Below are 13,124 nucleotides of genomic sequence, written 5' to 3'. Positions count from 1 at the left end.
TTTTTCTGTCTGTCAGCCTGTGTACAAACCCTGCCTGTTTCTTGACTCTGATTGTTCGCTGCCTGCCCTGACTTTGGATTGCTTTCTTGCATACATATGAACTCTGCCTGCCCTGATCTCGGATTGCTTTCTCGTATATGCACGTACTCAGCCTGTGGACCTTGGATTGTGTTAAGACTATGAATATTGCCTGACTCCTCGGTGCCTTGTACTGGTGTCTCTGATCTTCATGGTTCAGCTGCCAACTACACCGGGACTACTCCAGGAGGTAGCAGCCTGGTTAGTTCCCTACAGCAAAGTCCAGATCCCTGTACAGGGGCCGCAAGGTGAATACCAGGGAACCACCAGGACAATGCCCTTAGTTTTAGCTCAAAGCCAAACCAGTTAGTTAGCACAGTGGGTCCACACTCACAGTCTGTTACAATTATAGGATTTCTCCAGATGTGGTTCCAGAAATTGTGGTCCAATAATGGTGAAAAATATAGGTAATGTAGAAAGGCACAAGGGTCCGTCATTGATGGAAGGTATGTGTCACCGAGGTTCCTGGCCTCAGTGAAGTAAGAGCCGGTATTTTCAGATGTCAGCAGCAGCTAATGCTGATTGACACTTTGCTATATTAGTATGGCCGTATAGCTGATCCGGGACGGCTTTTACTGGGAGTAGCCTTCCAGGCCGGGTCTTGACTGGCCTATAAAAACCCAGCCAGCAGTGTCAGCTGTGAGTGGATTACTCCTCTCTGACAGTGGAGCTCTGTCAGTCTCTGTGTTGGGACCTGGGAGTTTGGGCCTGGATTAAGGCCTGCTACCTTGTTGGTGAAAGCAGGTGGATTCGACTTGTCCAAGGACTTCTTCTTTGCCGCATGGTGTGAACGAACACCAGAATCACAAGGTGACTGTTTTCCTTGAAGCTGACTTTTAGTTTGGCCATTTACTTAATGTGTGAAGGAAGAAATGCAAATGAGCTCTTAACCAGCTTTGCCTCTAATGCCACCAGATGTAAGGCAGCTATCCTATAAGTCAATATTCAGCTCTTAAAATAAGCCTTGAGACATGACTTGGATATTAAATAAGCCAGCATCTCATCTGCAGACAGCTGTTTCGGGGTGATTGCCCCTCATCAGTTCAGAGCAGAGAGTACTGGCATAACTGGGTAGGAGGCCTGTGTCTGAGCAAGGGGGGAACTAACTCTCCTTAGGGAGAGAGCACCTTAATCAGTGTGAGGAGACTTATAGGCCATACATGCTCCTCTGGAATTCTGGGAGGGAAGAAATGCAAATGAGCTCTCGAGGCAATCACCCCGAAACAGCTGTCTGCAGATAAGGTGCTGGCTTATTTAATATCCAAGTCATGTCTCAAGGCTTATTTTAAGAGCTGAATAATGACTTATAGGATAGCTGCTTTACATCTGGTGGCTTTAGAGGCAAAACTGGTTAAGTGCTCATTTGCATTTCTTCCCTCCTAGAATTCCAGAGGAGCATGTATGGCCTATAAGTCTCCTCACACTGATTAAGGTGCTCTCTCCCTAAGGAGAGTTAGTTCCCCCCTTGCTTAATGTGTGAACAAACACTGAACTGTTTAATTCAAAGACTTTGTTGTTGTTGCCTCTATACTGCGTCCGCTAACCTGCCTACCAGAGCGAATCCCCACAGTAAACAAAACTTTTATTTGTCTGACTTGACCAATGTTATTAAAATATAATAACATTTAATTGGCCGTCCACTGGATAGATCATCAATATCAGATCAGCGGGAGTCTTACACCCCGCACCTGCACCAACCAGCTGTTTCCAAGTAGCTCCAGAGCCAAGCCAAAGTAGATGGAATTTTTTAGATTGGATGTCTTGGCTATGAAGGTCAGATGAGATTTAATGTCTGTGTGGTGGCTAATAATTGGTGTAACAACAAGATATGGTGGAAATGGATATGTGTATGGCATAGTGTTTTAGATATTACTTAAGGTAATATAGCTCATACCAGAGTTATGCCAAGAACAGCATTTATCACTTATCCACAGGATAAAACAGGTGATAAATGTTTAAAGTACTTTCACACTAGCGTTATTCTTTTCCGGCATAGAGTTCAGTCAAAGGGGCTCTATACCGGAAAAGAACTGATCAGGCATATCCCCATGCATTCTGAATGGAGAGTAATCCGTTCAGGATGTCTTCCGTTCAGTCTTTTCTTATCTCTGGCAAAAAAAACCTGAAGACTTGCCTGAATGCCGGATCCGGCATTTTTTCCCATAGGAATGTATTAGTGCCGGATCTGGCATTCAGAATACCGGAATGCCGGATCCGTCCTTCCGGTGTGCGCATGCACAGACCGAAAAAAAGATGAAAAAAATAAATGCCGGATCCGTTTTGCTGGATGACACCGGAAAGATGGATCCAGCATTTCAATGCATTTTTTTGACTGATCAGGCATTTTTAAGACTGATCAGGATCCTAATCAGTCTTACTAATGCCATCAGTTGGCATACGTTTTGCCGTATCCGGCACGCAGTTCTGGCGACAGAACTGCTTGCCGGATCTCTCTGCTGCAAGTGTGAAAGTAGCCTTAGTTGCTGTGGAATCTGACCGGTTGGGTCCCCGTTGGTATTGCCCTTGAGCCCCCTGTCCGAATAAAATGGTAGTGCAAGTCAGTCCACTGTTCCTTTTATGGGACTGATGGAGCACCGTACACATCAGGCTATAAAAGTGAATTAAGTGGTAGACCCATATACACTATATCAAGCCATTGGGATAGGAGGATCAGGGACCCTTGTTCTCGGTATCAATAGGCAGGGCCGGATTAAGAGCATCATGGGCCTGGTGCTGAGGATTTTGCTGGGCCTTTTTATGGAACTGCACTCAGTGTCTTAATTCCATATACAGTTGCAAGAAAAAGTATGTGAACCCTTTGGAATGATATGGATTTCTGCACAAATTTGTCATAAAATGTGATCTGATCTTCATCTAAGTCACAACAATAGACAATCACAGTCTGCTTAAACTAATAACACACAAATAATTAAATGTTACCATGTTTTTATTGAACACACCACGTAAACATTCACAGTGCAGGTGGAAAAAGTATGTGAACCCTTGGATTTAATAACTGGTTGAACCTCCTTCGGCAGCAATAACTTCAACGAAACGTTTCCTGTAGTTGCAGATCAGAAGTGCACAACGGTCAGGAGTAATTCTTGACCATTCCTCTTTACAGAACTGTTTCAGTTCAGCAATATTCTTGGGATGTCTGGTGTGAATCACTTTCTTGAGAAATGCCACAGCATCTCAATCGGGTTGAGGTCAGGACTCTGACTGGGCCACTCCAGAAGGCGTATTTTCTTCTGTTTAAGCCATTCTGTTGTTGATTTACTTCTATGCTTTGGGTCGTTGTCCTGTTGCAACACCCATCTTCTGTTGAGCTTCAGCTGGTGGACAGATGGCCTTAAGTTCTCCTGCAAAATGTCTTGATAAACTTAGGAATGAATTTTTCCTTCGATGATAGCAATCCGTCCAGGCCCTGACGCAGCAAAGCAGCCCCAAACCATGATGCCCCCACCACCATACTTCACAGTTGGGATGAGGTTTTGATGTTGGTGTGCTGTGCCTCTTTTTCTCCACACATAGTGTTGTGTGTTTCTTCCAAACAACTCAACTTTGGTTTCATCTGTCCACAGAATATTTTGCCAGTACTGCTGTGGAACATCCAGGTGCTCTTGTGCAAACTGTAAACGGGCAGCAATGTTTTTTTTTGGACAGCAGTGGCTTCCTCTGTGGTATCCTCCCATGAAATCCATTCTTGTTTAGTGTTTTACGTATCGTAGATTCGCTAACAGGGATGTTAGCATATGCCAGAGACTTTTGTAAGTCTTTAGCTGACACTCTAGGATTCTTCATCACCTCATTGATCAGTCTGCGCTGTGCTCTTGCAGATATCTTTACAGGACGGCCACTCCTAGGGAGAGTAGCAGCAGTGCTGAACTTTCTCCATTTATAGACAATTTGTCTTACAGTGGACTGATGAACAGCAAGGCTTTTGGAGATACTTTTATAACCCTTTCCAGCTTTATGCAAGTCAGCGATTCTTAATTGTAGGTCTTCTGAGAGCTCTTTTGTGCGAGGCATCATTCACATCAGGCAACGCTTCTTGTGAAAAGCAAACCCAGAACTGGTGTGTGTTTTTTATAGGGCAGGGCAGCTGTAACCAACACCTCCAATCTTATCTCATTGATTGGACTCCAATTGGCTGACACCTCACTCCAATTAGCTCTTGGAGATGTCATTAGTCTAGGGGTTCACATACTTTTTCCACCTGCACTGTGAATGTTTACATGGTGTGTTCAATAAAAACATGGTAACATTTAATTCTTTGTGTGTTATTAGTTTAAGCAGACTGTGATTGTCTATTGTTGTCACTTAGATTAAGATCAGATCACATTTTATGACCAATTTGTGCAGAAATCCATATAATTCCAAAGGGTTCATATACTTTTTCTTGCAACTGTATATTTTATCGATACCATTAAAGTATTTTGTTCCTGCAACTACCCCTTCATTTGGCTTCTATCTTGGCAACATGGAGGGGGACCACAGGAGGGGGACCCTGAGGGTGGGGGCACCCTCAGGGCACTATAGTGTCAGGAAAACCGCTTTGTTTTCCTGACACTATAGTGATCATTTAACATGACTATGAAGATTACTGTTTTCTAGCTGCTATGGACTGTGGACAACAGCAGATAGAAACAGTAATTTTCATAGAGCTGTGTTATGATTTATGGACACAGCACTCAGCAAGCTTAGCCAGTCAGATAGAAGGCCGGCTAAGCATGCTGAGAGCTGTGTCTAAATAACATAACACAAATAAAGGGATTCTGTCACCAGGTTTCACCCCTGTCAGCTAAAAATATGCTGATGTTCAGGGCGTCTTCACGATTCCTAATGTTGGCTTATAAATGTCATCTGTGGGCTTATTTAGCTAAAAAAACAGCTTTTACTAACCTGTCAGCTAAAGAAATAAGGTGCCCAAGGGGATGTTAATGGATGCAAGGTGCCCGCCGCACCCGCCGCCGTTCGTGCCCAGCGCCGCCTTTCCAGACTTCTGCGCCGCCTCCTAATCCTCTGTGGCCTCTCGCTCTCCCCCCTCCCCCCTCCTCCTGCTGTAAGATCTCGCGCATACAGGGGTTGAGCGAAGTGCCGGCGCATGCGCACTTCGCTGTAAGAAGCCAAATGGAGAAGTCCGCACGGGCGCATCAGGCAGAGCCCTGTGCGCAAGAGCGAGATCTTACAGCAGAAGGAGAGGGGAGGGAGGGAGGGAGAGTGAGAGGCGGCACAGAGGATTAGGAGGCGGTGCAGAAGTCCGGAAAGGCGGCGCTGGGCACGAACGGCGGTGGGTGCGGCCGGCACCTTGCATCCATTAACATCCCCTTGGGCACCTTATTTGTTTGACTGACAGGTTAGTAATAGCAGTTTTTTAGCTAAATAAGCCCACAGATGACATTTATAAGCCCACATTAGGAATCGTGAAGACGCCTTGAACATCAGCATATTTTTAGCTGACAGGGGTGAAACCTGGTGACAGAATCCCTTTAAAGAAATTACTGTTTATAGCTTCTGTGGACTGTGGACTGTGGACTAGCAGCTAGAAACAGTAATTTCTTTAATGTGTTATGTTATTTAGACTGAGCTCTCAGCATGCTTAGCCAGTCAGTAATTTTCATAGTGCTGTTATGATTTATGGACACAGCTCTCAGCATGCTTAGCCAGCCTTCTATCTGGCTGTGCTTCTTGAGAGTCACAGTCCACAGGCTCAGAAACAGGCTGTGGACTGTGACTCTCAAGATGCAAAGCCAGATAGAAGGCTGGCTAAGCATGCTGAGAGCTGTGTCCATAAATCATAACAGCACTATGATTGCCCTCCCAGAACCTGATACCTGCTCCAGAAGCTCCTGCTGTCTCGTGGGCTGGTGTGGCTGAGCGCTGTGGGCCGTGTGCTGGTCGAAACTGCTGAGCAGGTTGTACACAGCGCAGCGTGCAGGAGGGATAACCGCGGGCGCACTGAGGTCATATCCGGCGGGCCGGCATTACAGGAACCGCACCAGCTGCCCTGACGTCCTGCCGCCGGATATCCTGTGACGTATATCCGGCGGCAGGACGTCAGAGCAGCTGGTGCGGTTCCTGTAATGCCGCGGCCCGCCGGATATGACCTCAGTAGTGATGGGAAGTTCGGATCTTTCAGATGAATCGGTTCATGAATCGGATCTTCGGTTCACTTGCTGAGTCACTGACTGCTGAGCTGACTCGCAAGTGAACCGAAGACTTTAGGTGCCGGTGCGCATGCGCAGATGATATCCATTCGATTCACTTGCTGCTGCTGACTCAGTCGGCTCTTCAGCTCTCTAATGAGTGAGTCAGGATCAGGAAGAGTGATTGATTATAGTGATAGTGAAGGGAAGCTGAGGCTGACGCCGGACAGGAGGACTCAGGACAGGAGTCAGGAGCTGTCACTGTGGTGTGCATTGTTGTCTGTTGTGCATTGTTACCCACAGTGACAACAGTCTGACACTGACAGTAGTACAACGAACCAAGTGAAGTGAAATGTGAATGCTGCACAGGGAAAACTATGTGCTGAATTGATAACAGTATTACAGTAACAGTCACTGGCTGATAATAAAATAGTCCCCACAGTCCCCACTTAACGGAATCCATAAAGCAGATGTGAACCCACCCTAAGGCTACTTTCACACTAGCGTTCGGAGCGGGTCCGTCTGATGTTTCATCAGACGGATCCGCTCCTATAATGCAGACGTTTGAATCCGTTCAGAACGGATCCGTCTGCATTATAACTTAGAAAAATTTCTAAGTGTGAAAGTAGCCTGAGCGGATCCGTCCAGACTTTACATTGAAAGTAAATGGGGGACGGATCCGTTTGAAGATTGAGCCATATAGTGTCATCTTCAAACGGATCCGTCCCCATTGACTTACATTGTAAGTCTGGACGGATCCGCTCACCTCCGCACGGCCAGGCGGACACCCGAACGCTGCAAGCAGCGTTCAGGTGTCCGCTCACTGAGCGGAGCGGAGGCTGAACGCCGCCAGACTGATGCATTCTGAGCGGATGCGCATCCACTCAGAATGCATTGGGGCTATACGGATGCGTTCGGGGCCGCTTGTGAGAGCCTTCAAACGGAACTCACGAGCGGACACCTGAACGCAGGTGTGAAAGTAGCCTTAGTTATATAGCTACTGAACGAGATGCCTTTAACATATATATCTCCTGAGAAGCCAATTTGATCCTAAAGGGTTAATTCAACCTGTAATCTAAACTCTGTGTCATCTGTCACTTCTCTTATCTCTCTGCTCCTGTCCCTTAATCTTATCACTGCTGCAACAAAAGCATCAGCCGACAGCCTCAGTGTAACCTGTTCTAGACTCTGACAGCCTCAGTGTAAACTGTTCTAGACTCTGACAGCCTCAGTGTAACCTGTTCTAGACTCTGACAGCCTCAGTGTAACCTGTTCTAGACTCTGACAGCCTCAGTGTAACCTGTTCTAGACTCTGACTCACGGCTCTTTTAACTCAAAGAATCGAATGAGTCTCTAACTAATCGGATCTTTAGATTCTTTTAACCTGAGACTGATTCCATTCATTTCTATTCTTAGACTCCCTGTACTACTCAGACGGCTCCGAGCTGCTAGTGCTTGCCTTGCCTCAGCTCTGATTGGTTGGTGGGCGGGGAGGGGAGGGGCTGGCAGAAGCAGCTTCCACTCTAGGATCATATTACGCTCCTCCCGAGTCCCTCCCTCAGGCTCCTCCCTGCTGCCAGCGTGAGGTGAGCGTCTCTGCATTGTCTGTGTGCTATGTGACGCTGCGCTGTGTACAACACAGGACTTTTAGCGCGGGCCGCTCCCGACGCCTTTTGGCTGGCAGATTGGCCTATTTTATGGTAGGGGCCTGGAGCTGCAGCTCCATCAGCCCCTACGTTAATCCGGCCCTGTCAATAGGGGTCCCACAAGATCAACCCACCAGCAATCGCACATTTAGCACTTATTGTGGATAGATGATAAATACTGTTCATGAATCACACCCTTTAAAGTAATACAAATCATAAATTTACATACTAGACCTGTCAGGGGTTCACATACCCCTTAAAGGAAATGTGTTATGAGAACATGACCTATTGTTTGAGTCATGTTTTCATGTTAAACATATTATTAAAGAGTTTTTGGTGATTTTTTTTTTTCAGCGTTACTATGTCTATTAAAAAATACCCTTGCGTCTTGCAGTTTTCACTCTGACCACTAAGTCTAATAATATGCTGATAATTCCTGTTCAGTAGAGATCACTTTTCAGCAGTCACCTCATTATCATCATCTCAGACAGGATTACAATGACAGATAACACCTATTTATAGATAATACATAATTCACCATTTACAATAGGTCATGATCACAGATCACCTTCTCCCCCTCCCTCCACAATGACCTCTCCACAGGTCACAGAGCATGTCCATTTTTCAACCATTTGTGGATCCATGGATGAATTGAAAATGCAGTGCAATCTGCAGACAGCATGTTATAGAGCAAGAGGAGCTGAGCAGATTGAAATATGGTTTTATGGGAAAAGGCTCAGTAAGGGCACTTTCACACTAGCGTTTTTGTTTTCAGGAGCTCAATATCCTAAAAGAACTGATCAATTTTATCCTAATGCATTCTGAATGAAGAGCAATCCATTCAGGATGCATCAGGATGTCTTCAGTTCAGTCCCTGTTACGTTTTTTGGATGGAGAAAATACCGCAGCATGCTGGAGTTTTCTCTCCGGCCAAAAATACTGAACACTTGCTGGAATGCCGGATCCGGCATTATTAACATTGAAGTGTATTAGTGCCAGATCCGGCATTAAGTGTTCCGGCAAAATGGATCCAGCTTTCCGGTCTGCGCATGCGCTGACCTTTAAAAATGCAAAAAAAATGAATACCGGATCCGTTTTTCCAGATGACACCGAAGAGACGGATGCGATATTTCAATGCATTTGTCAGACGGATCCGCATCCGGATCCGTCTGACAAATGCCATCAGTTTGCGTCCGGATTCCGGCGATGGAACTGCCTGCCGGAATCCTCTGCCGCAAGTGTGAAAGTAAATATATATTCACCTCACCCACTTGCTGCAGGCAGCAGGACCTGACGTTCCCAGCGTGGTGATGTCATCATGCTGGGATCACAAGTCCTGTTGCATCCAGTGAGGAGCGAGTGACCCACATGTGCAAGTGGATGACGTGAATATTTTTATTTTAACCCCTGAAAGGCCATTTTTAATAGCCAATACACGGGTGCACTGCTGTCTAGACGGCCATTAAAAACCGTCCCATTGATTTCAAAGGGGTCCGTCTGGCCATAAAAACAGCCAAAAATAGGACCTGTCCTATTTTTGAAGGTTGCTAACCACTGGCCATTAAAAAAACAGTCCCATTGACTTAAATTGGTTCTAAAACTGCCCATGTGATGGCCATTACAAAAACGTCCGTCACACTGCCATTTTTCATGCTGCTGGGAATGTAGCCTAAAGAAGACAAACTGTTGAAACTTTTGAATAAAGATCAATTAGAAAAAAAGATTTTTAGTCCCAAGACAAGTAGAACTCAATCTAATATATAAAGCTGAGTGTATGTGTATGTCCGTTAAAGGAATCTGCACTGTCACATTTACAATCATGAACTTTGCACACAGGTACATCAGGTGTCCGGGAAGGTTTTACGTCTCAGCTCTCTAGGACGTACCGTTCCTGAGATATTCCCCAAAAATGCATTAGCCAATAGAAGCTTGGTTACATGACCCTTATCAGCCAATAGAAGCTCTCAGGTCCTTCAGCCTCCACATACACCGTTTTACACCAGGTTTCCATAACAACCAAGCCATTTTTCTTCACTGCTGTAGGTGAGCTTTAAAGGAAATCTGTCACCAGGATAATTGCTATTGAAGTAAAGCCATGGCCTAATAGCACTTAGTACCTTATTTAGAGATGTGCCTTTGTTCCAGCAATAGATGTTTTTTATCCTCTGAAAGTCTAGTTTATTTGGTATGCAAATGAGCCAGTGAGGTGCCCAGAGGGGCGTCATTCTTGCAGAAAGGATGTCACTATGGATGTCAATATTAAAGGGGAGGCCGCTGTGGAGGTCACTGTTAAAGGGGAGGGCGCTGTGGATGTTACTGTTAAGGGGGCAGGCCGCTGTGGAGGTCAATGTTAAAGGGGCAGGCACTGTGGAGATCACTGTTAAGGGAGGAGGGGACTGTGGAGGCCACTATTAAAGGGGCAGCGGGGTACTGTGAGGTCACTGTTAAGGCAGCGGGGTATTGTGAGGTCACTGTTAAGGGAGCAGTGTTCTGTGGCAGTCACTGTTAAAGGGGCAGTCGCTGTGGAGGTCTCTGTTAAGAGGGGCGGAAATGGTGGAGGTCACAGTTAAGGGGACTGTAACCTTTGGTCAGTGTTAAGGGGCGGGTGCTGTAGAGGTCACTGTTAAGAGGGCGGGCCCTTGTAGAGGTCACTGTCAAGGGGGTATGGTGCTGTGGAACTTACTGTTAAAGGGGCAGGCTGCTGTGAAGGTCAACGTTAAGGGGGTGGGCTGCTGTGGAGGTCCCATTTTAAAGAGATGCAGCACTGTGGTGGGTCAGTGTTAAGGGGTGGAGGTCACTGTTAAGGGGGCGGGGTGCTGTAGATGTCACTGTTATAGTGGATACTGTCTATCTTTTAACGACACACCCAAACATTAAATGAAATATACCCGTACGAAGCCGGGTCCTTCAACTAGTAAAAAATAAAAATGTCCCAAAGGTGTCCTTAGCTGTAACATGTAGAGGTCCAAAGATGAATGGAGCAGTCCTGAGGTTCTGATGATGACATTTCCACTTCTAAGCTTTTTCAGGTCATGGAGTCCTTGCATGGCTCCATGTCACTAAACACCATACTATTTGCTTCCTGTCAGGTTTATACTGGGACAATTATTTGTGTATATATGAGGACATTTGGTAAATAAATCATGTCTCCAGGGCAAAACTGCTCCTAACAAAAATCTTAGTTGTCTCGTCAAAGCAATCTGACTTGTTGTCCACTTGAAAAGCCAAGCAGAGCCAATGAAAGCTGAAGGGTGGAAGAAGAGTCACATTGAGTTTACACAACAAAACCGGAATATCCTGAACTATGATAGGACTACAATTATGAATGATGTGAGACATTTTTGACAACTCTACACTATAGAGAGTGGAGAAGATAACAGGTGCCTATTTTTTCTTATTAGTATGCTTTGTGAGTTTCGTGCACAGGAGATCACATCTTTTACATTTATAGTATATTTAGAGTCTATAAAGGACTGTCATGTTACCGTGGCCTGCCTCCTTGCTTTCAAAAATTCCCAATTGAAAGTATCTGTAGTGGAACCATTCCTTTTGAGTATGTGTGATTTCTCCTAAAGAAATATTCTTGGTATTGTGAGTTGGGTTAAGCGAAGTACTATGCAGGACAGTGTTCCTAGCATTTAGTTGACCTGGTCTAGTCTGATATAGTTGACACATTAAATAAATAGGAAGGTCATCCATGTATCGACCATATCAGATCACAGAAGAGGCAATGGGACTGAAAGAAGCAAAAAGATCATTTTTCTCCTACAAGGCCATGTAGATATTTACTTAGAGAAGGAGGATCTTAGCTCCCATACTGGCACCAATTATTTGGAGATAACATTGATTGTCAAAAAGTGGTTGCAGTAGACTGTCAACCCAGGGTCAAAGAATATCACAGTGGGAACCGATCTTGGCCAAAATGGGGAGGAATGGAGGAGGGAAACCATCATTGTGCACTTTAGGAATGGAATGAGAGAGGAAAATCAATGAAAATAAATTTAGTTTGCTTTACGGAAATAGTTCTTAATTTTACCCATTTACCCAAGAGCTGTTAAATGTCTGAGCGATACTGTGGTTTTGGATCAGAGCGGAGTTTAAAGGGGGTAGTCCAGGATTTTCATATTGATGGCCTATCCTAAGATCAGTGAGGGTCCACCAGTCCGCACTTCCACTGATCAGCTGTTACCTTGTAGCTCCAACGCCAGATGTTGTTTCTGGAACTACACCTCTTCATCCGTTGTGTAGTGGATGGCGCTGGTAATTGCAGCACTGCTCCTGTTCACTTCAGTGCAGTTACTAGCTCTGTCCACTACTCAATGGATGGAGCTGTGTAGTTCCAATGCTGACTTCCAGCTCCTGACCTGCATCTGATTCATGGGGGTGCAGGGTGTCAGAACCCAGCCATTTGATATTGATGGCATATCCTGGAAACAGGCCATTAATATCCCAATCCTGGAAAACCCCTTTAAGGTAAGTATTGGTGTCAAGTAACATATCAATTTTTTTTATTCTGTATAGATCTCTGTCCAAAATTTCAGAACCACTCGATTTGATTCAGGAGAATCAATTCAGAAAAACAACCAACAGCCTCAATAGCAGCACTAAATTTTTTTTAATAAAACATATATTTCATACAAAAACAGACCGAAAAGTGCTAGGTTGAATACATTTATCATTAATTTACAAAAGGTGACATATTAAAGTATAAATTGCACTTTAGACAAATAATTCCAAGCAGCCATCTAAATACACTGTAAGTACTACAATAGTAAAAAAAAATCTACAAGTACCACCAATATCATTCGCTGCAGCACAACAAAGTACTGTCATCCAGAATTTGACTTCAGAGCTACGTCACAGACACTAGATTTTACTTTGCTGCATTTTTAGTCTCGTGGAATTGCTACAGCTTCAAACACTTCATTGAATTTTAAAGACAAAGTTTTGATTATGTGAAAAGCAGTAATGAGCCTATTGTACATCTTCCTGTAGAGAAGGAATTATATCTGAATGCATATTACTTGTAGTGACGTAAAGAAGGAGTGATAAACTGGCCAATGGAGATAATGGCGTTAGCTGCTGCCATACTAATCTTCCTAAGAACTAAGGGATCTTGCATGCTGAAATTAAATATGCCCAACAGCTTCACAAAAGTTTGATGACTGGCCAGCCCCCCAAAATTGGCGGGTTCTGATGGTGTTAATCTAATGTACATGGCCAGCTAATCTAATGTATTATGTCAGTCCAA

Source organism: Bufo bufo, chromosome 6 (assembly GCF_905171765.1).
Source record: "Bufo bufo chromosome 6, aBufBuf1.1, whole genome shotgun sequence".
Classification (NCBI taxonomy): Eukaryota; Metazoa; Chordata; class Amphibia; order Anura; family Bufonidae; genus Bufo; species Bufo bufo.
The sequence above is the reverse complement of the archived record's forward strand: the minus strand, read 5'-3'. Positions refer to the sequence as shown.